This window comes from Lissotriton vulgaris, unplaced genomic scaffold (genome assembly GCF_964263255.1).
Source record: "Lissotriton vulgaris unplaced genomic scaffold, aLisVul1.2 SCAFFOLD_998, whole genome shotgun sequence".
Taxonomy (NCBI): domain Eukaryota; kingdom Metazoa; phylum Chordata; class Amphibia; order Caudata; family Salamandridae; genus Lissotriton; species Lissotriton vulgaris.
In genome coordinates this window covers 165,638-190,156 of record NW_028251137.1, presented here as the reverse complement: position 1 = coordinate 190,156, position 24,519 = coordinate 165,638, and the positions used below count along the sequence as shown (strand labels likewise).

The following is a 24,519-nucleotide window of genomic DNA, read 5'->3' as shown; positions in this document are numbered from 1 at the left end:
AAGAACTTGAAATCACACCGTTCAATGTCAACCGCCAATGGATGGTGACATTGGACGTTGAGAGTCTTTATTCTAATATCCCATGTATAGGCGCCATAGATGCGACCAAATGGTTTATAGAATTGTATGACATAGATTGCAATATTAATTTCATTCTAGAGTGTCTTAAAATCATCTTATTTGACAACATTTTTTATTTCCATGGTAACATGTATAGACAAACGAAGGGAGTTAGCATGGGCGCATCTTGCGCCCCAACAATCGCTAACATTTATGTAGCTCATTTTGAAATGAAGCACATATTTAATGAGGTAGCTCCATTTTTCGAATCAATATTTTACTGGTCCAGATATATTGACAACATTGTATTTATTTGGAACAAAGAAGAATATATGTTACAGGAATTCATGTCATGGTTGAATGTCTGTGATCCCAATTTAAAGTTCTCGGAAAAGAAAAGTAAAACAGAACTAGAATTTCTTGACCTAACCATCAAACATGACGAAGGTCTTCTCGTCATGGATCTTTTTGTAAAACCTAGTGCTCGCAACACCCTCCTTCATTACAGCAGCTTCCATTCTATGAAATAAAAGAACAGTATACCCTTTAGTCAATTTTTACGACTTAGAAGGAATTGCACTCATCTTACAGATTTTGATGAGAGAGCTGCTGTAATGAAGGACAAATTCATAGAACGAGGCTATCCACATAGGTTAGTTAGAGAATCATGTAAAAGAGCCAGGTATTATGATAGACAACACCTACTTAATAATACCAAACCAAAGAAAGAAGCTAGTCTAGTTTTTGTCACGAGACACTCTCAACTCAACAACCAAGTTCGCCAAATCATATATGCCCATTGGCATATATTAAATGTAAATAAAACAAAACAGGAAGTGATACCTAAGCCTTTGTTTGCATACCGCAAAAATAAAAATCTGAAAGACTTGGTGGTAAGATCACGTATGACAGTACCTAAAGGAAATTTATACAGAAATCCAATCACTGGGGCTCCAGTGACTGGCAATTTCAAATGTGGGAATTGTAAAATCTGCCCACAAACCATTGAAACTGCTGACTTTCAGTTCAATGGCGTCATAATAAAGAACAGCTATATGACGAACTGTAAGACCAAAAATATAATTTATCTATTGATATGCCCCTTCAAAAAGGGATACGTGGGAGAATCTTCCAGATCCATGTATATCAGATTAACTGAAAATAAACCAGCTATAAGAACACAAAAAATGCAAGCACCTATAGTGGCCCATTGCATAGAAGCCGATCATAAACCAGAAGACATCCAATGGATTATTCTGGAAAAAATTGTCCCTAGAGCTGGTCTATGTCCGGACAAGATTCGGCGCAAACGTGAAGTCTTTTGGATTTTTTCCCTGGAGACAGTCAAGTCAGGACTCAATTTAGAAATTCCATGGGAACAAGCGATAATATAGCCATAAATTATTATTTACAGAAGCTTTCATCTTTACTCCGTACATAGATCTTATGATAAATATGTCATGGCAGGATAACATTGGAAATATCTATGTATAAAATTCAATTTAATCTGTACCTTGGTGACTATTTAAGCAGGTTCCTATTTTTCTATTAAAAAATATATATTAATGCATGGCAATTTCTTCAGTGTTCTATAAAATTTGAGTCTAAAGTTAAATAACAACTGTGAAACCCTTATGAGCAAAAAGAGAAAAAAATGTTTTATTGGTATCGCTGCCGTTATTTAATACTAATTGGATACTATATCATTGCTATGCTATAATGATAATGGATATTCAATATATCTTGAATTTACGAACACATTAGTGGAGGAATCGATCATGGAAAATATCTTTGTCCGTCTTTAGTGTCCAGGTTCTGAGAATGACGTATTTTTACGTCTGGCGTTTGGTGGAGTCCATTGTCTATTTCTCTTATAAACAAGTCTCACCGCAATGACGCATTTCCCTAAGCGCCACAGGATTCTTTGCTCAGCTGAATCAATTTGAGACGCTTTTAACTAATCAGTGCTAATATATAAAGGAACAATCATACCAACGTTCCTGCTACCGCCGGATTTGCGCGATTGAATACCAGAGAACCCCATATTACTACAAGCCCACCGATAACGCAGGTATGTTAATAGCGAAGAGCTTCACCTCAAGTAAACTACCTTATCATGCACATATAGCTTTTACCTATTTCGCTACCTGTTTGCATGTTCTTTCGTTTAGATAGAGAAGTGAACTACCATCAAATATATGAACTAAGAAAGTAGAAATAATTCCACTCTATTCACGGCCGAATCTTCACTTCGAGGAGGCTTGAACTGAATCCTCATACTATAGCGCGCTTTATTACATCCAAGGTAACCAGACTACTTTAGTTTAACTATTTTTAACTGTGGTTCTGATGTTTTACATATCGTTAATATAGCTAATTACACTCATCTCTGTGTCTCCATCTGTAAGAAAACTTCCAAGTTAGGTAACCCAGCATGCACGATACTTTGAATCCAATGACCTTCATCAAACGATAAAACCAACTTAAAATAGAACCCCACGCTACCACATTATTGAGCTAAACAAAGGAAACTAAACCTCATGCACTTTAACTATGTTTTTGATGTTTTGCATATCGTTAAAATAGCTAATTACACTCTCCTTTGTGTTCTTATTTGTAAGAAAAAAAAACCCGAGTGAGGTAACCCAGAAGGTACAACTTTCTGAACCCAACGATTTGCTTCAAACGCTAAAATCACCTAAAAATAGAACCCCACGCTACCATGGTATCGAGCTAAATAAAGGTAACTAAACCTCTATAGCTGTTTTAAATGGATGCATTTTACGTCTTGGCCCATTTAAATATATTGACGGGAGACATATGTATTATAATCAAGTGTTAATCTCTAGCTACATCGTTATGTATAAACTCCTCATATTGAGAAGCAATAAATGAAAGTGCGAGATAATTACAAGGTATTATTTCCCTGCTGATCAAAAAACCTTATTATAATGTGCAAGGTAATGTTCCAACTGTAGTTACCCTTTTGTTTAGTTTAAACTAGTAACTAAGTTTAACAACTATAACTCAACTAAGCTCAGCTTCAGTAGGTACAGATTGGAAATAAAAATTTCTGATAGGCTCCTTTCTTTCTGCAGAATATTAATAAAAATCTTGAGCAGTTTCTACAAGAGTCGACAATGATGATGCTAGAATAAAATTAATTCTCAGAGAGTAATTAACAACATGAGACCTCTTTAAAGTAAGTGACGATATTTACAAAAACGGATTCCTTAATTAACTGGTTTTCGTATATCTGTTGGAAGGATAAGATGAATTGCTAACACTGAATTGTATATCTTTATGTTTTTCAGTCCTCTTTGAAAATCTCTCTTATTTTCTTTTATCTGTTTTTTGATCCTAATAGGAGTCTTTTGTTCATTGAAGTCAATGTTAACCTTATAGAGTCGGCATGGCTGTCATCACACTAAGTATTAGATATAATAATTAGTGAGAAGTAAGAAAGTAAGAATACTAAAATTCGATCGGCCAGGCTACCTTTGTGATATGGAAATGATGATATCAGTAATGATAACCGAAGAGATAAGGGAATCCAATGAGAAAGGGATATATCTATATATAACTGCTCATAAAAAAATCATGTAAAATAATAGAAACAAATTCTCAATAACAAAATGAAGCAAATACAATAAATGTTTGATGTAATGACCTCTCTTTAGATTGTTTCTGTTACTTAAAACAACACATCATGCAAATGTGGATAATAATGAAAAGTTGGAAGCTGTAATATTTTAATAATGATGAATTTGAATAGACCCTGTCTATGGTTATCACATGACTTATATATGTTTTTTAGTTCTTTTGCTCTTTTACAGATTATTGTGTATCTTGTGTTTTGTATTATTTTTTGTAGTGTATATGTAGGACGGCCACCTGATGAAGGCTACAGGCCAAAACGGGCGTTGTTTAACAACATATTGCCTACATCTGTGAAAACATCGACCAAAATTACTGTTATGTATATACATTTTTGTATATTTTGTATTGTCTATGTAAATTGTATGGATTTTGATAAAACATTTTTATGAAATAATCTAAGAAAAGAGAAAAAAATAAGGGATACAATAATATTTTTCTAAAATGGATATCAAAAATAAATCAGAATTGAGATATATATTGTACTTATCATGTGCTTTATTTGAACGTCATTTGTTAGATGTAAACGATATATAAATCATACTAGGGCAGTAAATATCTCATTGTTTGCTAATTAAGTCCGTTACTTACCTTTTGACAGTTTGGCATACAATATAACCCACAATGAAGTATTAGATACCATCTTAAATGAAAACAGGGATAAGGTAGGAGGCTATGATTGGCTTAATTTAGAAGTTTACACAATATTCAACAAAGCCCTAACAACTATACTGGTCCAACTATTTATTTAGTAGGATCATCCCGAAACACCAAGCACCTGACACCTGGTTGGCAACGTAGATATTGTTATAATAAACAAAACCTCTGCTATCCGTCCACATGATCGATACCAATAATGCCTTTGATCAAGTTATGTAATTGTTTCAAGGGAAGCTGTAGTACGAATGGGTCTAGGTCAAAGGTATGATGTTAATGGAGAGCTAGTCAAGCATGTCACGATCATTCAACTGCTACCACCCTGCTGAAGGGTACTCTAACAGATCAAATGGACATTGAGCAGGGCACAAGACAAGACTGCCACTTTCCCCTCTTCTTTAGATTTATATAAATAACCCTTATGTGCAAATCTGAGCAATGATAAGCAAAAAAACCTTTTCAGTTTAGTGCGCATAAGATATAAACTGCACTATATTCTGATGATTTAACAATTTTCGCAATGGCCCACGATGCTAGTATTCCAAAATTAGACGAAATAATTAGTAGTTTCTCTAAGATCTCAGGGTATCCTGAATCCTAAATTGTGGTGTGGAATAGTGACTAGAAGTCTGAAACAATAAAGGATAAAATCCGATACTCAGGTGTTACCATTGTTGCAAAAATTGCAACAATAACACAAATCAATTTAAGCAAATTTCCAGAAAAATCAAGGTGTTCATTTAAAGACGCAAGGGCATTTATATAATTGTAACAGGCTGAATCAACATATTAAAATAAAAGTGCGGCTTAAATACTCTTTCATCTTTATTGCAATCCGACAAAGTTTAAATTGGAGAAAGAAATGTGGATACAGTCTACGCCAGGGATCTCCAACCTTTTATATAACAAATCTACTCAAGTTCAATATAAATTACAACAAGCTACTAACACAAATTATCAGTGTTATAATGGTGTGCAAATCCATTAGTGGGCAGTACATGTAGGATTACTATCAGTAAACACCTCATTGCATCAGGCAAGCTCACCAGCAATAATGTAAAATAAAGCTTTCTCAAGTTCAATTTGAATGCCTCTACATTTCATAGCAGTGATATATACGCGATGGCCCGTGGCACCTAAGAAAGAATATCAGTAATATGACACCCAAATGCAGCATGAATTAAAAGCCTTAAATATACTTTGTGTCTGCAAACATCAGATTTTCAGTACTGATACACACAGTTTACTTTTAAATACACCCTTTTCAATGTTGGAAATATACCCAATTCAATTAAAAAAATGTTTTTAATTTACTTGATTGGACCACACATAGGGGAGTTACTCACAGGTAGCTGGATCACTACCAGTAGCTCCATAGCAATTTGCTGGAGAACTCTGGGCTATGTTAAACAACTTTATGTGGTGCAAAATCTAAAATAAAACATAGTGAAAGGTGGCTGGGCACTACCAAATCTCCAACTATATTGCTGGGTTTCCAAACGAAAACAATTTAGATCAATTGTTGGATTTCAAAGTGAGTGTCAAATAAGTGGCTTTTGGCAATGACTGCACCTAAAGAGTGGAGAGTGCGACTATATAAGGGTGTCACACCAAAATTATTTAAAAAGATGAGATGGAAGACATAGCATCTACAACCTGGTGGGAGATAATGAAATGTATAGCAATACAATGTTGTAGCCTTTTGAAACCCTTAATGGCATTAATAAACACGTTACTATGGCCCTCATTACAATGACAGTCGGTTGGACCACCGACAGCCATGGTATTGGGCAACTGACTGTCTGACAATGAGTTGGCGATCCCACCCAGCCTATTATGATCAGACCACTGTGCAGGCAGTTGGAAAGTGCCTTTTTCTACTGCAGCTTGTGCTGCGGCTCAGGAAAAGGGCTGCAACGCAACCCGCAGTAGACAAAAGGCATTTTGCGCACATCCATGCACCATGTGCCAGGCACCATGTGGTGCCAGGCATAAGGTGCTTGGATGTGATGGGAGGGACTACTTGTGCCTGCAAGGCCCCTTAGTAGTGGCCCACAGCGGTCCTGATTGGTGTCCCCAAAGTCCGTTTCAATCTGCCTTTTCATGGTCGTGGGACCGCCATGAAAAGGCAGGCACAAAGGTACATCCTAATCCCTAAGGCGGTGCCTGTGCAGGCACCGCCTCCATTGTAGGTATAAGAATTCAACCCGACGTGATCTTGGATCCTTCCAGAGGCTGCGGTCTTTCCCCAAGACCTCTGCGCTCGGCCACCAGGATTGTAATCCAGCAATCAGGCCTACTGCCTGAAAGTCGGGTGAGCCGCCACCGTTGATGGCCTGTGGGTGGCGGTCTGCCCACCATTTTAATGAGGTCCTTAGTTTTGGTAATAGTTTAAGTGGTAGAGACTCTGTCTAGCCAAAGATTGCTCACCTTATGCTAAATCCTCGGGTGTCAGACTGGATACAGAAATTTAGCAGCAGTACCTCTGTGCGTCTGGAGGTGGCACCTTGCAGCTCTGCACTGATGTGGTTCTGCTCTAGAAATGACATTTGGGGCCTATATACGTGCCACACCCGCATACGTCAGTTGCTTTTAAGACTGTGCCCCCAGACACAAAGCCCCAAAAGCGAACTGTAGACAATGTGCAATTTCCCAATTATGGTTAGACTCCAACCACAGAAAGGAAAGGATGGGGTGTTAGTGAGGAATTTGCAGTTAGACAGAATCTCTAACAGAAAAAGCAACACCAAGGGTAAGTAACTTTTTCTTCTGATAGAGATGTCTATCCACAGATTCCTCACCTTTTAGATACCAAAGCAGTAACTGTTTAGAGGCGAGTCTGTGAATGGACTAAAACTAGAAATTCCTGCAGGACCAAGCGGGCAAAATGCCTCTCTTGGCAAACAATAAAGATTTGTGAACATTTGGAGGGATGTCCACATAGCGATCTTGCAGATGTCTAGGACATGAACTAACGCAGTGGTAGCAGCTGGGCTGCTTTTCAGCCAGTGCACAGAAGATTTTTATGCAAAGAATGATCTAGCTGGAGATGGTTCTCTTCTACAATGCCTTGCCTTATTTCGTACCACACAAAGTGCTGATAGTCCACCTAGTGGTCCTTGGTGTGATCTATTTAAAAGCTCAGCGCTCTTTTGGGGTCTAAGCGATGAATTCTCTCCTCCTCCTTAGAGGCGTGAGGTGGAGCGTAGAACGCCGGCAGAATAATGGTTTGGCCAACATGGAACAGCATTACAATATTGGCAGAAAGGCTTCCCTTGTCTGCAGACCTAGTTTATCTGGGAAGAAGGAAGTGTGTGGTGGCTTGACACCATCTCACTCACAAGCCATACCAAATTGATGGCAATGAGAAACATGGTCTTGAAAGTAAGGAGCAATTGGGAGCATCTATAAAGTGGTTCGAACAGAGTGCACATCAGATAAGTCAGTACCAGATTAAGGTCCCATTAAGGCATGACAAAAGGGGAAAGGGGCTACTTGTTGCAGCCCTTTCAAAAATTGCATCACAACTGGTGAACTAAAAAAAGAGGGCTGGTCAGTCAACTTTAAGAAAGCCGAGAGGGCCTAAAGATAATCCTTTAGCATGCCCAGAGCAATGCCTTGCCTGACAGATTGGCTTGGAGTGGATCAGTTTGGCGAGAGCCACACCAAGCCGCAACTTTTCCCCAATGACAGTCATATACATTTTTCATCTAGGAACACATCTCTGCCAAGATAACAACAACCACCTCCGGGGGAAGATCATAGGTGTTCGGCTGTCACCACTCAGTCTCCAAGCATTAAGGTGGAGATCACGAAGGCCCAGGTGCACAAGCCTGCCCTGTTGCTGTCACAGCAGGTCCACCCTGAGCGGTAGCCTGATCGGAGGTCATATGCTCCATCCTATGAGTTCTGAATATCATACTTTCCATGCCCAAACCGGAGCCAATAAGATGCCTTGGGCCTGGTCGGTCCTGATCTTTTTGAGAATAGGGGCAGGAGAGGTATCAGTAGGCAGGAGCCCCAAGTTCAACTTGAGATTGAATGTACTTAAGATCTGATATTGTGCGTTTTTGGCAGTGGCAAGTCGATTGAGCAAGGTTCTCCCCATGTGAGGAAGAGACCATGTCCACCTCCAGGGGCATCTGCCATTTGTGATCCGTTAGCTGCAGATGGCTGAGCTCATCTACCCTGGATTGGAACAATTCTGCCAGGCAGATCACCACCAGGAAACTTTGTTAGTGGTCCATCCATTTCTAGAGGCCCAAGGCCTCCTGGCAGAGGGTATGAGACACCACTCATCCCTGTTTGTTGCTATACCACATGGCTGTGGTGTTGTCTGTGAAAACCTGTACCAGATGGATGGAATGATTGCTTTCAACACCAAGCAGAGAGACCTCAGCTCCAGAAGGTTGATGTGAAGCTGGGAATCCAATGGAACCAGAGGCCTCTGATCTCCACCTCTCCCATTTGGCCACCTCAGTCCGGAAGGAATGCATCAGTCACCACTGTCATCTCTGGGTGGGGAATGGAGGGGGTCTGCTACTAACCCAATTGTGGTCTAGTAACCACAAATGCAGGTCTTTTGCAGTCCCCTCCTAAACAGGAATGTGGTCAGAGAGATCTTTTTGATGCTGTGCCTGCTGGGACTTCAGGTTCCACTGTAGAGCCCGCATATATCACCTAGTCTGATCGATCAGCAGGATGCAGGAGGCCATCAGTCCCAGCAGCCTCAGAGTCTACCTAACTGAAAGCCAGGACCGAAGCTGAAAGATCAGGATCATTTCTTGAATGCCATGGACTTTTGTGGTAAGCTGCAGTGATGAAACGCTCTGCCAGTATGCTTCCATTCTTGCCTAGGTCATTAAGTAGAATGTTGTTATGTCATAGTGTTATCTGTGTATAGAGTTGTTTATACTTGAGGCTGAGTGTCAGTTGATGCTCTGGACTTTGCTGTTGGATGGGATCTTCTACCAAGAATAAACCTGCATTTATCAACTCATCTGCATCCAGTGTCTTACTTCAGAAATGCGACACTGGCGCAGGTGGCAGGATTGAGAAGATCTCAACACAGGGACAAGGCTCATTTAATGAAATCCGGTGAGAGATAACCTTTTATTGACTTTGAATGGCCAATTCATCAAGCGCCTACTTACTACTATTGACATTGAACGTGTATGAGTTTAAGCGTTAATTTTGTTTTTCTTCTGCTAAGTGGTGGTTCGTCTTGCTAGTTAAAGCTTTACTAGTCTTGCTCTGTACGTATATAGCGAGAAAAAATCCTTTGTATCATTCTGCCAAATCTCTTGGTCATTGGGATACCTCGCCTGGTTTATCGACTTTATTGCTAGTTTTAAGCTGTTGTATTGTCTCGACAGACAGCCTCTACAACTTGCAGCGGGCCCTTCTCGAGGATTACAACTGCCTTCTGGTCGCTCGAGTGCGTTCTTTTCCATATGCGACTGCACTTGAAACAGAAATTTACTTCATTCTGTTCCTTTCTCACTACCCAGGATGCCAAGAGTTTCCTACCTGCAGCAGGATTTCTGTGTTTCAACTCCTCAACACAGATACCTAGATCTTGGTGGAGCTGTGTTTTTCCAGCAGCGTATTGCTGATTTGAAGGGTTCTTCAGAGCAGCTTTCTTCCTGCTGGCACTTCCTGGTTTTCTCTAGGCTGGCTACTAGCTACTCTCAGAAGGAGGCATGTCCGTGGGCTGGGCTTGGATGTTCTTCATCGTTTAACTCTTCCTGCATTTGCAGCGCAACAAATTACGTGTGTTATGCCTTCCTCTACTATTAATCACTGCTAGTGTATCGGGCAGAGCAGTAATTGAAACAAGAGGCAGAAGAGAGCCGGGCAGCAATAGAGGCAGCATTTGCAATAATCAGCCATTTCTGTTGCAGAAGCATTCTTCATGGCGTACTTTGAACTTTTGCACGACAGACACATTGTTCTTGTGAGAAGGATTTCCTTGCATCGCATGTCAATTCAATGATACGCACATTTACGTCTTCTTGTGGGGATTTACCTGTGCTGACTTATCTAGCTACAGTAATGTGCACAATTTATTGTCTTAAAATTAGTCTATTACGTACCTTTTGACTTTCATGCTGCAATTGCGCAGAAACATTGTGTGTCAGACATCTGAGTGTCTTATATTCATTTTCCTGTTTTCCTTGCTTTGTCTATTTTTCATTATGCAAAATGTTACTGCAGCTCCTTTTTTCCTATCCAATCCTGGTGTTCCGCCTATAAAATGGCAGAAATGGAAAACAGTCTTCGTATGGTATGCCAGAGTTTGTGGGACTTCCCTCAGTGTGGAAAGAAAGTCATAATTGCTTCTTCATTGTTTGGGCTCTGAGGGGCAAGATGTTTTCGATCATCTACCTGACTGTCCACTGCAGAAGCAGGTGAGTTGAACGAGTATGAGATCAGTATCAAGAAATTATACAAGCATTATTTGCCCAAAGTTAGTACGATCCTAGAAAGGTACCATTTTGCAAAAAGAACGCAAAGGGATGATGAGACCATAGAAAGCTATGTGACTGATTTAAGAAAACTTGCTTCATCATGCAAGTTTGAAAACTTAACTGATAAATTCATCCATGATAATTCATGTTTGGGTGCAACATGGAGAAAGTAAGAGAAGAACTTTGGTTGCTTGAAGAACCAAAATTAGATGAAGTCCTTACAGTTGCCAAAAAAATTGAGCATTCTTAGAAATGTGTTGCTGTTATAACAAAAGAAAATGAGACATATTCCAAAACACAAGTTGTTAAGGTCAAAAACCAAAGATGGAATGAAAGGGACAGAGAGAAGTTTCACCTTAACAAAGAAGGGTCTAAAGAGAGATAGGTAGACTTAAAATGCTATAGGTGTGGTAAGGCTGGTCATCTTGCCAATGACAAGAAGTGACCAGCGTTGTGTCAAACTTGCACTAAGTGCAAAAGAAAGGGACATTTCTCTATAGTATGTAAAAGTAAAACTGATCTTAAAGTCAAGATGGTTGAAGTTTATGAGGGAGACAACTCTGAAGTACGTTCTGACGACTTTGAATGTGGGCAAAATGTAATTCAAGTTCTAAATGTTACTGGTAAGAAGTCTTGCCCCTTCGACATTATTACTGTTGAAGGGGAATCCACTTGTGTTCTGTTCTATTCAGGTGCCAAGATTCCAATTGTATCTAATTAATTATACCTCACAAAATTGAAAAACAAAGTTAATCTCCTGAAACTTGACATCACACCCCTGGCTTATGGAGTGGAACCCATCAAATTACATGGGTATTTCACTGGCCTTATTGATTACAAAGAAAGATATGTATCAAGGAAAATGTATGTGTCTAAGAAAGGAGACAGTATCATCAGCTGGCTCCACCAGGGTGATTTGGGTGTGTTTCTGGATCCTAATTCTGACCCTCCCATTCTTATTAAGGGCAAGGTTTCTACTCCCATTCATATCAAGGACAAGGTTTGTACAGTAGAGAAATCTGATGAGAGTGAATTTCTATATATTCATAAAAAAAGAGTGTCCAGGTGTCTTTAAACATGAATTAGGATGTTTGAGAGGGTACCAACATAAAATTAAGCTAAAGAGTGATTCTTTACCTCTGTGTTGTAAAGTTAGAAATGTACTGCTTTCTATGAGAGATGACATGGAAAAAGAAATCTCCAAACTCAAAAGTGGTGGGATAATAGAAAAAGTAGAAGAGAGGTAATGGTTAGCTCCAGTAGTCGCTGTCAGAAAGCCCAATGGGGATGTACGCCTTTGTATTGACTTGCGGCAACTAAACAAGAATGTAATTGTGGATAGATATCCTCTCCTCAAAACACTAAAAGTAGGGGAGGGCCTGAGGGGAATCGTGTTTATAGACTGCTTTGGTACCTTGTCCCCCAACTTAATACTAAACAACACGAGAGATACCAAAAGTCTGCTTACAGGAACCTAAATAGTGTTCATTCTGTAAAACAAAACCAACAGGTTAATGTATGGGTCATAGCAATCATAATAGATGTATAACTGCAGGAGAAGAGGAAAAATAGAGAGATAGCCTCAAAAGTGCTAGAAAAAATCCCCATCAGCCCGCTCAATAGCGGAGCATCGTCATCTGGGTAGTATGGTTGACAATTGTGGTATCCAGTGTGCCCTTCCTTAGGAACAACCTAAGGCTAGCAAAACTTGGACCATCATGTTGACCCTCAACCAATAGAGATGCAGACTGAAAGGGTTAAGTTGCAGTGCTCAAAGAATTGTGAAAAAGGAAAGGAAAAAACTTTAAATCCAAGTGTTCTAAAAATACCTACTTTGATGTCATTGGAAAAACTTTATTGGGTCTGACCATCAAGGTGGTATGGTTAAAAGCAGAGTGAAAAATAGCATGCAAGGAATTGCTATTCACCATGAATCTTATTTGGTCGACATGTTTCAGCCTGGATAGGCTTTCTTCAGGACCTATGATGCACTACTGCAACAACGACTTACTGTGTCAAGGAAACTAATAAGTGATTCCAACTCCTCAATATTAGAGAGTCGAAGTGTCTTCTCCTGCATGTGAAGAAATGAAAAAATACAAATGGCAACCATTATTGCTATTTATCAAGAAGCTATCAAGTGTACAGTACACTGATTACTCCCTTGTTTTTACTCAGGAGGGAACAGAGATGGGTGTTCAAGCTGAAGAGTGACATGGAGGGGCTTAATGATGAAATCCCGTGGTTACAACTCTAAATACCAGGTCTCTAGTCATTACTCCTGCAATACTACATTGAGTTCTTTAAGATTTTTTAACAAGAAAATAGAGAGTTGTTTTACTCTGCTCTTTGCTCTTTGTATTCGGTTGGCTTCCATATCTCTGCCACACAAAATAGGGTTTACACAGACTGTTAATCTATGAGGTCTATGTGGTGTTATGAACTTTTGAGTATCCAACTGGCTGTTCGGGCACATGACAGGTTTGACAACCGTTCTGGCATGAGCCCTAGGGAGCACTGTCGGATATCTTTACAACTCATCTGGCCCTTTAAGTCACTGATGTAATTGAATGGGAGTTACACACTTTTCCAATACACAGATCGACCGAACACTAATCCACATTAAACGGTCTGATCATTGTGGTGATTAACACATGGGTAGGCTCCATGGATTGAATACAGCTACATTTTGACAACCTCGTTAATACTTATGGATTCGATACTGCCATATATCGGAAGGGTATCGATGTTAGCAAAATACATAAACAATGAATCCCGCTATTCCAATTGGCCCTTCGCTATCCAATAGGCTTGCTGCACTGATAGAGTCACCCAATCAGGGTGCAGCTATGTTCACAATGGCTACGGTATGCGTTCGTTTGACGGACGACATGGGGGCTTTTCCTCTATACGACAACAGTGGTACTAGACTAGAGGGTAATGTGCAACCGCTTTCTGGTCAGCTGAAATCCGCATATGATTGCGACCCGGCGTTTATAATGGATTTATAATACGCGAGCAAAACATTGGCGTCTATTCGATTGGCCACTCGCTAACCAATAGCGGAGCTCCGTTTATCATGTTATCCAATCGGGGCGCATTTCTTTGTATGGATGGTTGCAGAAGCCAGTTGGGCTTTCTTCCTCTGTACTGTATTCTCTAATTGGACGCGAGGGAAACAAACGGTTCTCCTTCACGTCCGTAACCTTTGTACTTCTTGCTGCTTGACACACGCTGTCTTCACCTCCCCCTCGGCTCACTATTCGGAGCGAGGCAACGACGGAGAGGTGAGGACAGGGGTCTCTCGCTTTTTTTCCACTTTTTCCTGATTTCCCTATGATGGAGGTGAGGCACAGCAGTTAGCCAGTCTAGGACTCTGCCCTTTCTTCGCTAAGAATCTGGACACCAGGGAGTCTCTTTGGAAATTACATTGTCTACTTTTACATCTTTGCAGTTTCCTTTTGCTTAAGGGAACTTTGATCTGGGTGCAGTGGTTGGCCTTGATCATTGAGTGGATGTCCTGATGGGAGGCACTGACCACACTGGTCACCCCCTTTTTTTTAATCGGGCAGACAAGATGTTTGTTAGTCGCCCTGAAATACAGGCCTTTCACGTATGACTATAATAGGATGTCCTTATGTTAAGGTGTGTCATGGCTATCCTCTACCCCCCATAGTTGCCACACTGTAGTTGCCATTCCGGGCTAAACTTTAGGACTAAGAGTCCCTTTTGTGGATCTCTAAATGAAACGTATGTACCCTACCCTTCTTTTTTTCTTCTTTTTTCTTTAGTGCGTGGCCTCCTTCACTGTGAGCTAGTGCCAGGTGAGGTGAGGCAATTCCTCCCTACAATTTGGGTGAGTAGATTAACAAGGGAGTAATCAGTGTACTGTACACTTGATAGCTTCTTGATAAATAGCAATAATGGTTGCCATTTGTATTATTTCATTTCTTCACATGCAGGAGAAGACACTTCGACTCTCTAATATTGAGGAGTTGGAATCACTTATTAGTTTCCTTGACACAGTAAGTCGTTGTTGCAGTAGTGCATCATAGGTCCTGAAGAAAGCCTATCCAGGCTGAAACATGTCGACCAAATAAGATTCATGGTGAATAGCAATTCCTTGCATGCTATTTTTCACTCTGCTTTTAACCATACCACCTTGATGGTCAGACCCAATAAAGTTTTTCCAATGACATCAAAGTAGGTATTTTTAGAACACTTGGATTTAAAGTTTTTTCCTTTCCTTTTTCACAATTCTTTGAGCACTGCAACTTAACCCTTTCAGTCTGCATCTCTATTGGTTGAGGGTCAACATGATGGTCCAAGTTTTGCTAGCCTTAGGTTGTTCCTAAGGAAGGGCACACTGGATACCACAATTGTCAACCATACTACCCAGATGACGATGCTCCGCTATTGAGCGGGGTGATGGGGATTTTTTCTAGCACTTTTGAGGCTATCTCTCTATTTTTCCTCTTCTCCTGCAGTTATACATCTATTATGATTGCTATGACCCATACATTAACCTGTTGGTTTTGTTTTACAGAATGAACACTATTTAGGTTCCTGATAGATATCCTCTCCCAAATATTTCTGAGTTACTTATATTACTAGGTGGTGCAAATGTGTTTAGCACAATTGATCTTACATCCGCGTACCATCAAATTGAGCTGGAGGAATTCTGCAGAGACTTTACAGCATTCATTACACCCTTTGGCACATTTAGGTTCATCAGAATGCCTTTTAGCTTAGTTTCAGCCTCATCCGTGTTTCAACGTGCCATTGAGAATGTCCAAAAACATCTTGCAGGGGTGTGCACATATCAAGACGATATTCTCATATTTGGTGATAATGTGGAAGAATGCGATGCTCGCCTGAGATCAGTTCTGGGGAAGTTGTGAGCATGCAATCTTAGCATAAAAATGGAAAAGTGTAAATTTAGATCTGATTCCATAAACTATCTTGGGCACAACATAACCGGTGATGGGGTTAAGCCCAAGAATGACCTAGTAACCACTATCCAGAATATGAGCTCCCCAACCAGTAAAGAAGGATAAATGAAGTTCTTGGGCATGGTTGAGTCCCATGCTAAGTTTGTCAAGAACTTTGCAGAGCTTACCACAAGGATGAGATGCCTATTATGTAAGGATGTGAATTTTGAGTGGTCGGAGCTATGTGAGAGGGAATTTGCTTATATCAAGAAAACCTTGAGTGATGCTCCTTCCCTTCAGAGTTTTGAGCCTAGGGTAAAACCCATTCTTACTACTGATGCTAGTGAGAAAGGCTTGGGTGCAGTCCTACAGCAACAAGGTCCCTCTGGTATGCGAACTGTCATGTTTCTGTCCCGTAGCTTGAGGGATGCTGAGACTCACTATTCTGTTGTGGAAAGGGATTCCCATGCAGTCTTCTGGGCCATCAAGAAACTGAATAAATTCCTGTGGGGTGTTGATTTTGAAGGTTGTACATACCATAAACCCTTGGTGGAGATTTTCAATAAGAAAGGTTTGGATTTGATCTCCAGTCGTATCACCAAATGGTTTATTGGTCTACAAGAGTATAGATTTTTGCTTAAATACATTTCAGGCATTGAAAATGGAGTTGCTGATGCGTCATCATGTCTTGTCCTTAAGGAGTGTCCTGAGGATGATGACGTGGATGATGGTAATGAGTGGGTGTGTGTGTTGGACCTGAGCTGCATCTCGGAAGAAAGATGGCGTGAAGAAATGGCTGTAGATTCCACTCTCATAGAGGTGATGTCATTCGTGCAGAACGGTTGGTCTTGTGTCAAGGAGGGCTCTGATCTGACTAGACCCTTTTGGTATTTACGGCATGAACTGTCCGTTGAGAATGGCCTGTTGTTTTGTGGAACTAGATTAATCCCACCTAATATTCTCAGGAAAGAATTAGTAGACTTAGCCAGTGTTACCCATGCAGGTCTCACTAAAACTAAAGAAAGGTTGTCTATGTCCTACTGGTGGCCCGGCATGGACAAGCTAGTGGAGCGTGTGGTATGTGACTGTCTCCCTTGCACCATGAGTGATAAGTCAAAATGTCCTCAGTTGCAACCTATGGTTCTCAGGATGCGCCCTTCGCATCCTTGGCAAGATATTGAATTGGACATCTTGGGACCTATTCACACTGTTGTCCCACACGTGTTCCTCTTAGTGGTTGTTGACATGTACTCTCGTTGGTCTGACGTTTTCTTCATATCAATAATCAATTCTGCCCATGTCATTAGGTGTTTGAAGGAGTTATTTTCTAGGGAAGGTGTGCCAGAATCTATTCTTACTGATAATGGAGTGCAACTGATATCAAAGGAGATGGAGGAGTTTCTGTCCACGAGAGGTATAATCCACAAAACGTGTTCCCTTTATCTTCCAGAGGCCAATGGAATGGTTGAGAGATTTAATAGGGTTCTTAAAGAGACCACTGCCATGGCAAAATTTTCGCCCCTGGAATAGAAGGGCGAAGTTCTTAAGTAAATTGAGGAATATAGAATTACTCCTCATGGCACAACTGGGAAAACCCCTTCTCTACTGGTCGGTAGCAGAGTGCCTAACACCTGCATTGAACCTTCTTGGGTCAACAGATATGAGTTATCCAAGAGTAAGGAACGCGTTTGTGATGGTAAGGATGTGGAACAGAGGAAAGAATGGAAGGCTGTTGAAAGGAAAAAATAATTTGATACTAAAAGAGCTGTAAAAAAAATAAAGGTGAATGTAGGGGATTGGCTCTTAGGTGGTTCTCCTACTAAGTTCTTTAAACCCATAATGGTTATCAAAGTCTTCAAAAATGCTGTTATAACTCAAGATCATCATATTTGGAATCTTAACAGAGTTGTGGTTGTAAGGGGCAAATTCAATGGGAGGTGTGGTGTAACCTCCTGCAAATGCACCACTCCTCTTGGTCATCTCACCCGAATACTAATGGTATGGAAAATATCCGACGTTCGTCCAGGGTGATTAAACGTCGTGGTTATCTCAAGTATTATGCTTAACTTGTATGTGCAAGTTTCCTATGCATTGTATGTATATAGTTTGTTAAGGAAGGAGGTGTGTGGTATGCTGCAGTGTCTCCTCTCTATGATGAAACGCTCTGCCAGTATGCTTCCATTCTTGTATGCTCTTGCCTAGGTCACTAAGAAGAATGTTGTTAGTGCTATCTGTGTATAGAATTGTTTATACTTGAGTCTGAGTGTCAGTTGATGCTGTGGCCTTTGCTATTGGATGGGATCTTCTAACAAGAATAAACCTGCATTTATCAACTCATCTGCATCCAGCATTTTACTTCCTTTATTTGGGAAAAGGTCGAAAACTGAACCAAGTCCAAAATGGCTTCAGTGAAGGGGAGCGTCTCAGAAATAATCAGGTGTTACTTTGGCATGTTTATAGTGAACCCCAAGATGGTGCGTCACAGCAGTCTGAAGGTGCTTGACGACTACCTGGAGCAACCCTGTTTTCAACAGGCAGTTGTCAAGGTAGGGGAAGAAATGACCTACAAAGGTGTGCTACCACCACCGCCATCACTTTCATGAACACCTATGGCGTGCTGATGAGACCAAAGGGGAGCACAGTAACCTGGAAATGCTCCTCTCCCACCATGATCCACAGGTAGCATTAATAAGCTGGCAGGTCGGGCATGTGAAAATAGGAGTTTTGCTTGATGGCTTCATCCAGTCTTCAGGATTGAGGACAGACAAGACCTAGGCCAGGGTGAGCATCTTAAATTTCACCTTCTGGAGTAAGTCTTTGAGAGGAAGCAGATCGAGAATTGTCCGAAGAGCTCCATCCTTTTTGGGCACCAGAAGGAATCACCACCAGGCCTTTTTTCTGGTTCTGGCACCTTATCAACTGCCCCGTGGACAAAAGGGTTTGAACTTCCTGTCGCTAAATGGAAGACAGGAGTGAATGGTGGATGTTGCGGTGGGTACGAAAGGCAGGGTAAGGCATAGCCTTTAGAAACAATTTGAATGACCCATTGTCCAATGTGATCACTTGCCCACCCAGGTAGAATCAGTGAATTCTGTCTCCCACTGGATGGCAGTGACCCAGTAAAGATACACTAAAGAGGTTTGGCAGGTGGAGATGTGGGAATGATGTGCTTAGCAATACGCTGATCTTGACTGCTATAGCAGTGGTCACCATCAGCAAAATTACTGTGTCCTTGAAAGATCTGGACAGGCTAGCTGTAAGGGATGATTCTGCCAAAGCCATGAAAGGGGCACTGGAACTGGTGCAGTTGGTGAGGTGGGGGGAAAGGCCCAGAGAGCTAGCAGTGGCCCTACCCTCTTTGAAATGTTTGGGGGCAGAGCCAGATTTGGCCCTGAACAGGTGAGTCCCATCAAATGGCATGTCTGTCTAAAAAGACGACATCACCAGAGAACCCAGTCAAGTGCAGTCACACATTGCAGGGAATAACTACGCTGGTGCCAATCGCAAACTCAATGGAATTTTTGCTGTCCAAGTCATAACAATCATGAACTTGCCTCCATCACGACCATCTCAAATTGCCCGTGACAGTACAGGGTGCAGATTTTCTGGCACACTAAGGAGGGCTTGTGCCACCGATCCAAAGGGTATGACAATTAACTGAAAGCAGAGACAAACTAGTGCACAAAAAGAGGTCTGCACTGGTTTTGATTCCCTATCAGGGAGAGTGGTAGGAAACGTATTTGGCTGATGGAGACCAGCCCCACAAGACACAAGAAGGGTGCTGGGACAAGAAAGCCGGGTCACATGGAGCAGGGTGGAGGCACCTGGTAATTCGTCTGTTAACTAAAAGCCAGACCAGGGCTCGGCCCAACTTCCCATAAAGGTGTCAGTCTGATGCCTGTTGAAGGGCAGGATGGTCTCAGACGAAGTCTGGCCCAGCTGCAGGACCTCGGTCACCTCCTGGGTGGGGATTTGAAAATTAAGGACTTTGCCCATCCTGCACATGACCATGGAATAGGATGTTGATTCACCTGTGGCCGGTCCAGGAGGGGGGAATAAGCTGTCTTTGTGAGGTGTCTAGCCCACTGGCCTCCTACAAGTCCTCATACTAGTTATCATTCTGATAGGGCTGAACGTACTCATCATCCGGGTCACAATCTTTATTGGAGACTGTGCCAAAAAGAGAATGCAAATAATGTTGCCTGCCTTGTGGTAAGTTGAGAGGAGAAATGGTCACTTCGGGTGGATTCAGATGCAAAATCAATCACAGTCGTACTTGTATAGGGTCGGCATAGACGTCAACATACCTTGGCCCGCATGGTTGTGGTCCCCAGAAGCGGTGTCAGAACAGGAGTCAGAGGCAAGAGGAGCTCAGAAGAACCAGCTGGTATTGAGGGTGAACCCACCGGCTATATTCCAGGTGGAAAACCTCTCATCTCCTTAGGCCCTAGAGGCTTGCCAGAGGGAGTCAGTAAGGAACCAAACAGCAGTGACCATAGCTGTGAGGAACTGATGTGGTGTGGCTGAAGGCCCTGAAAATTAAGATTGTGCGACAAACAGCTGTAAAATAGACTCTAAAGTTGGCCAACTTTGATAACATGATCAAGACACCACCCATACGTTTTTTGCTCAGCAGAGTGGGAGTGGTGTAAAGGAGTGGAACTTTGCTTCCACTTCTTGTGTTCCTTATGCTTACTAGAAGACTTGGAGCACAACTAAGACCAGCCTTTGGAATGGCTCCATTGACTCTGGGAGTTATCCTTTTACGTGGACTGTGAGCTAGATCAGTTCCAGTGCTGAGTTTTGTAATGATTGGCGACATTAAGTTTCACCTTGTGTTCCCTAATGGCTTTTGGGGTAATCGGCAGGCAGTCTCCACAGGTCTTGGAGTGGTAGCTTGTACCCAGACATCACAGGGACACCTGATGGGGATCCGTCACAGACATCTGTTTACGACAGTGCCTACGGGGGACTTGAAATTTGTCACTTTACAGGAAGCTTGAAACCTGTCATTTTAGGGGGTGACATGCCTTGCACATTGTATCAGAATCTTGGAAAATCGAGGTAAGGTGTCTCTGAGAGATGAGCGGAGTCTGGAGGCGCTGAAAGAAAGGATCTGACATCAGTGCACAACAGTGGCGCCTATATAGGACCTGCATGTCATTTCCAGAGAGTAGCGTGTCAGTGCTGAGACGCAAAGTGCAGCGGTACTGATGAAAAGTTTATGGATCAAGTCTAACACCTGGGGAATATTCAAAAGGTGAGGAATATGCAGCTAGAAGTCTACATCGGAACAGGCAGTCCTATCTCCCTTAATGTTGTGTTTAGCCCCCTCTTCGAATCAGCCAATATTGCGGTTATTGCAGACATTTTCCAGAAGAATAGGTCTTCGAAAGACTTTTGAATGCAGCCAATAGGAAGCGCTCTAGATTTAAATATTATCAGATTGACAAATGGCTTCAAGAGGTCCGAATGGAAAAAGTAATCTTGCTGTCTTTTAATTTTGCAGGCACAGCATCCTTCCAGCTGAAAGTTGTAATGCTGCCTTTTAATTTTGAGAGTCTAGTCCATAACTGGGAGAAAGCCAAGAAAGATCTACAGGAGATAAAGGATAGCTAACAGGAAACACCAGGATTAATCTGGTCAGAGAGTATGCATAGACTTCAGGAATTAAGTATATGGCTAGTATCTCTTGACTCTCTACATAAAGTGGTCCTTCTTGCTGCAAGTTTCAAGTTATATTGGACTGTGAATATATTGTCAAAGCTCCAGCCTAATTATTAATTCAGATGCTCCAGAACTCTAGCTGATAAGGAAGACGACCTTGATACATTTCTCTACAGCCATAAGCTTCAACCATTTTAGGCATAAGGTACCCAATGTACTCTGTGAGATGTAGAGACACAAAAGCAAGTGGGTCCTTTAAAGGTCTTGCTTAACAGTTCAACTGTTACCAACTGTTATTTGATTAACAGAAACAGTGCTTTCAGAGGTACTACTTAGAGAGAGGCTTAGGCTACGCCCACCTGTTGGTTTCCTTTAATACACAATTTGAGGGGGCGTAAGTTGGGTGCTTCCCTGAAAAATAGTTCTTGTATTGCACTTTTGACTTGTTTGAAGGCTTATACCGAATACAGCTGGACTGAGGTACTAATGATTGAGAGCCAATGATCAAGGCTATGGGGCTGACTTATATATTATGAAAAATTGTATTAAAGGTAGTGTGTCTAACATGTTTATGTTGAAAAGCATATGTTAAAGTCAAAATGCATTCAAGGGTGGATTGTTGTTATCTTCCATTTAAGCCTGCAGAGAGTTAATGTGGAATCTCAAAGACAAATACAGTAGGTAGCAGTTTTGGTGTCAATTGCATTTATTAACCCTGATGAGGTGCTGACGCACTTTCAGTGGGTAGTACATTACTCCAGAAGCTAAGGTTAGCCGATTAATCCAGTGGTTAGTGATTACTGTTGGATATTAGTTGCTTGTTGTTGGGATTAATTTTGCGCTTTAAATGAAACCGTCTCATGGATTTACTCCAATTTCTTTGTGGTAGAAAAAATTAAGTTAAGTGTAGGAAGGTAGGATTCTCTGCATGGTTACCCCCACTTTTTGCCTGGTGCAAAGCTATATTTGACTACTTAGGTCCGAATTCACTGAACTAACTTAAGACAAAATCCTAAACTTACTACCATTTTGGTATTCATAGAAGGCACTTACTCATTTCGGTATTCAGAAAAGTCATTTAGGAGTCCTAAAGTTAGGACTCCTAACTTTGCTACTCCTAAACTGAGAAAAATCCTAACTTTAAGACTTTCAGTACTCACAGAAGGCATTTAGGAGTCCTAAAGTTAAGACTCCTAACTTTGCTACTCCTAAACTGAGAAAAATCCTAACTTTAAGACGTTCGGTATTCACAGAAGGCATTTTGGAGTCCTAAAGTTAGGACTCCTAACTTTAGGACTCCAAAATGCTTTCTGTGAATACTGAAAGTCTTAAAGTTAGGATTTTTAGGAGTCCTAACTTTAGTAGTGCCTTCTGTGAATCCCAACTGAGTAAGTGCCTTCTGTGAATATCAAAATGGTAGTAAGTTTAGGATTTTGTCTTAAGTTAGTTCTGTGAATCCGGGCCCTCAGACTGGCATCCTGCTGATCAGGACCCCAGTCTATCTGCTTTTTCCCTAAACTGTTGTGTTCAGTACTTAAGCACCCTTATAAGTCCCTTGTGTATGGTATCCATGTACCCAGGGCATAGGTACCCCAGAGGTCTCCCATAGGCTGAAGCTATTATTATGTCACCCACGAGAGACCATTCAAAATGGAATAAAGACCTGCCATTGCAGCCTGTGTAGGTTGATGCTAGAACCACTTACTAAAGATATACGTTTCCTATATCTAGGGTCATTGCACTTAACACCTATAAGTCACCCCTCTAGCAGGTCTTTGCAATTCTGAAGGCAGGTTGCTTGGTTCTAAGTGAGAGGGTGCTCCTGCATGAGCAGGACATCCCTGAAGCCTACGAAGTCCATTTCCCTGGTTGTCCGTGAAGCAGCCATGTACAATACAGCAGGGCATTGCATAATTACCCGACGACCATCTCGAAAACAGCTGCAACGAATCCTACCATGTTTTGTATCAAACATGTTGAAATCATACCCCCACACAGTAAACGGTGTGAGAGGTATGATTCCAAGCACTGGAAGAGCCCTCCGTTAGGCTCTCAGTGTTTAGTGTATTGGGGTGGGATGAGTGAGCTTGCAAGCACCACTCAGTCTGCATGAGGGGCACATTTGGTTTCCCTGTGCCCAGTCCCTTTCAAAACAGTCCTAGGAGCTGTTGGCTCCCGCTCTGGTGCAACAATGGACAAAGGACATGAGAGTAAACTCCCCCCTGTCCAGACCCTCCCCTGGGAGGGTCCCCTGATTCTTTCCAAACCTTTCCCTAGGGTATTCCAACACTGCACACGCTCTCCGTGGGGTCCCTATGTACTCAACTTGGGTTACTTCCTTGGGTCCCCAGCACTTCTACGTCCTCTCGATATTGTCTTGACCTGAGTTATGGTTCTTATTCCACTTTCTTAGTATATGGTTTGGTCCTCCCCCACGGGTTCACTGTGTATTTCGTGCTATTTACTGTACTTCTTTGCTAAAGTATTGTGTGCATTGTGCATAACTCCGGGTAGGAGATATTTCTATGTGTTAGAGAGTATTATATAATAAATACATATTTTTATAAATACTTTGTGAGGTTCTTTTTCACTTAATCAATACTATAAGATTGAATTCTGGTAAAACAAGCTGCTTTACACTCCATCTGTACTAATCCTGATGGCTGCTCTCCACAGCTACCACTTAGAGAGTTTTCTACGGTTGTCTAAGGCCTCTTAAATGACCAGGGCAGGCACCGGCGCACAGTATACCAAGGCTGAACAGTCTGAAATCAAACTCATGCCTGTTTAACCGACATCCAGAGACTCCCTGCCCATTCATCTCTCTCTTGCAGGGTCCTACTTTGTCCCTTTAGGATGGAAATTTAGTCTTTCTCTTTCACAGTCTTTCTGCGTTGTGTGTTTTCCCTCTCTTGCTCTCAGGAAATGTTGGATGAGGAAAAATAAATGCCAGTCACAAAACATGAGTGCCATTGGTCCCCACCAGCAACTACCTGCTCAATTTAAACTTTGGCTATTATACTGTGTTAAAGTGTGTTGGCAGATATTTCATTACATGGAACCTCACAAATTATTGT

The 24,519-nt window shown here is 41.5% G+C and overlaps 1 protein-coding gene across 1 annotated transcript in view; it reads right to left on the bottom strand.

Annotated features, from left to right (window-relative positions):
* IRAG1 (inositol 1,4,5-triphosphate receptor associated 1) overlaps positions 1 to 24,519 on the bottom strand; it is a 434,599-nt gene that overhangs the window by 280,847 nt on the left and 129,233 nt on the right. The gene's annotated exons all lie outside the window — the stretch shown is intronic.